General features: G+C 35.8%; 1 pseudogene; it reads right to left on the minus strand.

Annotated features, from left to right (window-relative positions):
- LOC100583883 overlaps positions 1-1,667 on the minus strand; it is a 77,834-nt pseudogene extending 76,167 nt beyond the window's left edge.
- Positions 1,668-6,000: the final 4,333 nt, after the last annotated feature.

The raw sequence follows: 6,000 nt of genomic DNA on the forward strand, positions 1-6,000 counted from the left end.
TATTATATATATAATATATTATATAATAATTATATATATTATATGTAATATATATATGGGTGCATTATTACTGTGCATGTATATATACACACACACTCTCCAGGATGCATTATTACTGTGTGTATATATATACATACACATACACAGACTTATATACAGCACTGAACATTCTGAATTAGTAATAATTTGTTCATTTTTTATCAGACTTTACTAATAGGTCAGGGTTATTTGGCCCAGCCTGAGAGGCAATATGGCAAAATATAAAGTGCAGGCAGAGTAAAAAAAAAAAAAAAATGCTCTTCTTTTTAAAATGTAACCATCATTTATAGCTTTGGGTAGTTGATATAAACTCTGCACAATTGAGGGTCCTAGTTGGTAAAAAAGGCTTCATAGACTTACTGTACAACATTACCTTGCTGTTTATATATACATGTTTACATATATATTCCTTTTTAATTGAAGTGTCAAGCTCAGTGCCTGACACACTATAAGTATCCAATAAATGACATCTCCATTTTTCTTTCCATATAAGTTAAAGGCCTTCTTATAAGAATTGGTGCCTAAAAGAAATCAGTGTATGAATATTTTAAAAACTGAAGTGCTTTAAAGAATGCATGTCTCCCACTCTAAATTTCCTTAGATCACTAGTCTTCTTTGCAGTTAAAAATGTCATCAGTATACTATGTAGATTCTGCCTTTGATTTGTAGTGATTAGATAGGCCTGGTGAATCATTAGCTAACTCATAAGACTGTTGAATACTTGGAGACAGTGAGACGCAAGCATATCTCTAGATCTCAGCTGGTCCAAGGTACATGTCTCTGCTCCTAAAATTATGCCATTCTTTCTGAATTCTCTGAAAAAACCCTAAAATAGATAATCCGTCTCTGATGCTATATATTGGCCTATTTCCGTTCCCTATGGGTCTGAGTCCAACTGTCTAGCAAATGCACTTAAAAATAATAATGCTTTCCTCAACACTATCTTCAGGGCTCCCTGCCAGTTAGATGCTTTCAGTGTCTTTTTTTTCTTTCTTCTGGCTTCTCCCAGCGGTTGGAGCTGTCTCACCATGCTGCCAACCTCTACAGCCCCCTGGAGAAACCAACTCAGCTACAGGTTGGGACGGGGGTAGGGAATGGGAGTGTGCGGCTTTATTCCATTTGAGAAGGGGGCCATATGTGCTCACATCCACGCCTATGTATTTTTTCCTCACCAGTAGTTGTTAAGTTGTTAATTCTGTTCTTGATAGGTTTTAAAAGAAAGGGGGGAAAATGCTCAGGCTAAAAGACCCAGGAGAAGGAAGCAGGAGTGGTTGCTATGAGCTTTGAAACATGCACACGAGCGTGCACGCACACACACACAAATACATGGACAAAAGGATAAATTGAAAAAGAATGCGACAACCCTTGCTTGGTTTAGCAGTCCGGTCAGCCCTACAGATGAGGAAGTGCTGCTTTGTCCCAAGCTAAAGCCTTGTTTTCTCGTTCATTGTCTTTCAGGGTAAAATCTGGGGGAAATTCACCTGTCTGATGCAAAGTTAAACTGCTGGCTTTAATGTGACTGCATGGGAACTTGGGTTTATTAATGAATACAACATACCCTCTTTGATTTGAAAGCTTTCACCCTGCTGAAAAGATTCAAAAGGCATCGCTTCCTGCACCAGCGGCATTCCTTTATCCGTCTCAGTGGTTCACCCCTACCCAGCTGCTATATCTCATTAACAAGCATTTGACCACTGCAGCCGGCCTGGGAGTGTTGACACTTGAAAAGCCCAGGCAGGCGTGGGCAGGCCATCAGCTATGGCAACAGGAAACTGCCCCGGAGACAACACTGAGAAAACAGCAGCTGCAAAAGCCAAAGTCAGAGCAGACATAAAGGGCTGCCTATATCCACGTTGGTCTGGGGTATCGATGCGTGCCTGTGGGTCTGAATCCACACATCTATTTACTGTATTCACAGGATAGAAAGGTTGCTATCAGCATGTATCAGAGTCAGAGCTTTTTGACAAACCAGAATTTTTTTGACTTACGATGTTCTTGGATCCTTAGGTTTCTTATTCTCCTAACAACCTAAATTCTTGTTTGTGTACATAAGAATATTCACCAGAGGCCTCAAACTTGATATACACATTTACTCTAGTGGAAGTCATATGCACAATTAAAAAAATGTATATGCATGAACGCTTACATATTTTTCATGCTGCTACATTATTTTTCAAGAACAAGTAAACTTGTGAGACTGTCATATGAATATATAAGATTACTTTAAAAGCCTTTGGTTTAGGAATCAAACTGATGGTTTTGTGTAAAATATTTAAGAATGAAAGCATTCTTTCAATTGTGCAAAAGCTTGTAAAATTAAGTGGGTTATTTCATATATATTATTGATTATAATTTTAAATACCTATTTTAATATCACTTATTGACTATTCATTTAATTGTAGGCCTTTCAATACCATAAGTGTTGTTTCTACATTCATCAGAAGAGCTTAAAGTATAGACCGTCTCATGTAATGTTCTGAGCAAGTATTTTTCCATATCTTCTGTGTCCATTTTCAAGCCTGTAAAAGCATTTTTAGTGGCTAGGTAAGCAATAGTTCAAAATCAATGTTTTTCATCCATAAAGAAAGTAACCCTTTTCAGAACAGGAAAAAGAGATCACTCCATAATGGCAGAAGAAAGAAAGCTAAATGAAAGCTAAATGAAAAAAGATACTAATGCAATGTGTTACAAGTGAAGTTAGCAGTCTGCCATTCAAAGAGTGGTGAAGTATTTTCCTGTCATCATCAGTACAATAGGCAATTAGTGATTATCACATTGAAGTATACCATTACTTTATTCTTTTCAGTAACTCAGATTTATGTACATTTGCCTATCACTCATCAAAAAAGCTCTTTTTAATTTATTCACATTGTTACTCTAAAATAGTTAAAGTTAAAAAAGCTGTGAATGTATTTTAATTATCACAGCTTCTTCTTTTGGGGAGGTTAGAATATGCTTCTTGAGTGCAGTGAATTTTCCAGTTCTACCTTCATTCACCTTTTACATTCCAGGGAAAGAGAAGACTGTACTAGCCTTGACTGGAAATTTATGTTCTTAACAAAATGATAGTGATAGAAACATCTTCCTGAGAGCCATTAAGATATTTACATTTGATGTCAGTTTTTCTGACCCAGTCATAGGGGGTCACATTCATTTCTGGTAGGTAGGATGATGCCCAGGCTCTGGAATCAGATAGCTTGGAAGCAACTCTCAGTCCTGCCACCTACTAGCAAGGCAAACCTTGAGTAAGTGACTTAAAGTTTTCTGTGCCTCAGACTCCCAGTCTATTAAATAGTGGTAAGATGAATAGTACTTAATTCATAGGGTGGTGTAAGGATTAGATGGATGTACACACATATACACTTCAAAAAAGTGCCTATCACATACTAAGCAGTCAATAAATGTTAACTGCTGCCATTATTAATACCAACCTCTTCCCTTATCATATCACACTTTATCCTTTTATACTCATCTATATTTCCATAGAACTTATTCTAGTTTATATTGTTATATGTGTGTGTTGACTTCTTTATTTTATAACAAAACTCTTTCCCTGTCTTCCCCTAACCTAAGACACACACACACACACACACACACACACACACACACACACAACTATAGGCTTTATGAAATCATGGACTTGCTGAGTGAATGCATTTGTGTAGATCTAGCCTCAGAGACAAAAAAGAACCAAGGGTGAATTTTAATAAATTAATCCCATAATCGGAAAATGCCTGATGTATACAGTTTTAGGAACAGGATGATTACTGTTTTAAGAGATATCTGTGTTCATCTATATTGTAAAGGTTATGCCCATGCCCCGGCAAATCTTACTTTGATGCTATTGCCACATAATTAATTCTATTAGACAGATGATTCACAGTTTCTGTCCTATATATCTATTATGATAATCTCAAGATTGAGTTGTTTATTTTAGGGCTCATATATTAAGTTCCATATAATGTACAATGTTCTTAATAAAAATTGACATGAATTTAAAGTATTGTTTAGAGTTTCTGTAAGTTGAACTTTAATTTTTGGCTAAAATTTTTTCTGGTAGTTAACTGGGGAGGAAAGAGGTGATAGGGAAAACTATGGTGATAAAACAAGAGCATCTAAAATCCAACCAAGATATATTTGAGTGGACCAAATTTTAAGCCATTTCAAGAAACATCCAAGAACTTCTACAAGAAAATTTTCTTTATAGCTGCACCCCATGCACTTTCTGGAACTACAGTGATTTCCACATGTTTTTGTTTTGTTACCCTTGCCTTGTTTATATATTTTTTGGAGGATATGATGGAATTGGGGAGCTTATAATACTGTAACTTGCCTTGGAATTAACCTTGCAGACAGATGGACTCAGGTAAGGAAATTAGAAGTGTCTATGAACAAGAGAGGAAACAAAGCTGATAAATGGGAACAAACTAGGTGCTCCTGGGGACAAAGTGGAGGCTAATCTGAAGGCCTTAACCACATTGAGGCTTGAAAGTCATGTCTCAATTCTTGCAAATGATGGACTTCAGTCTGCCTAGGGCAGAAACAAACTGTGGGTCATTTTGGGAAAATCAGACATTTTAGAGTTGAAAATATTCCAAACCACCCAAAAAAGTACTTATTATGAGGAGAAACAATCTGATGCCTATCATAAGTCCAGCTTCACTCCACTCAGTGATGTACAAAATAATTCACTCCACCTTAGCATTAATCGACTTGAATTCTATTTTTTTATAGCTTCACTTAGAATCTCCCTGACCCCTAAATCACTCATTTTGGAAAGGAGGCAATCAGCATATATGATACATACTGTTCTGGGATTACATGTATTCTCTCATTTATTCCATAGCATAGCCAATCAATATTGATATTTTTATTTTCATTTTTGAGATGATAGCAGAGACTAGTTTTAATAAAACAAAGTTTTAATAGATGAATAAAATAGTTTTAGCAGAACAAAGAAGTCAAGTTCATTCTAATTTTTTTACAGTTCAGAAATACGATTTTTTAAAAATGTTCCAAAGGTGCTGGCTCCTGAAGGAAACCAAGTGGCAGTTTCGACACTCACCATTACACATGGGGTAGGCAGTTGTGTTATGTCACCCCTATAAAAAGGGCTTGAAGGAAAAAAAGATTAGGTTACTCTGGCTTTGCAGGCACATTTTGGGTTTGGAGAATATAAGGTCTTTTAAAACTAATTAATTTTTTAATTGACAAAAATTGGATGTATTTATTATATATGACATAATGTTTTGATAGATGTACATATTTGTGAAATGCATAAATCCTACTAATGAACATATCTATGATTTCCTCCACTTATTTTTTTGCGTGGAAAGAATACTTAAAATCTACTGTCTTAGTGATTTTCAAGTATACAATACACTGTTAATAACTATAATCATCATGCTGTACAATAGATCTCTTGAATTTGTTACTCCTACTTAACCAAAATTTTGTATCCTTTGACCATGATTTCACCCAACCACTTTCGTACCCACAGGCTCTGGCAACCCCCATTGTATTCTCTACTTCTACTTCTTTTAGATTTCACGTGCAAGTAAGACCATACAGCTTTTGTCATTCTGTGCCTGCTTATTTCATTTATCCCAGTGTCCTCCAGTTTCATCCATGTTGTCTCAAATGACACGATTTCCCTTTTAAAGCTGAATAGTAGTTCATTAGGTATATATGCCACATTTTCCTTATCAATTTATCCATTGATGGTCACTTAAGTTGACTATTGTGAAAAATGCCACAATGAACTTGAGAGTGCAGAGAATTCTTTGACTTAACTGATTTCATTTTCTTTGGATATTTACCCAGTAGTGGATTGCTAGATCATATAGTAGTTCTATTTTTAATTTTTTGAGGAACCTCCATACTGTTTTCCATAATGTCTGTGCTAATTTACATTCCCACCAATACTGTGCAAGGGTTACCTTTTCTCTACATCCTCACCAG

The sequence above is a fragment of the Nomascus leucogenys genome, chromosome 5 (genome assembly GCF_006542625.1).
Source record: "Nomascus leucogenys isolate Asia chromosome 5, Asia_NLE_v1, whole genome shotgun sequence".
Lineage (NCBI taxonomy): Eukaryota > Metazoa > Chordata > Mammalia > Primates > Hylobatidae > Nomascus > Nomascus leucogenys.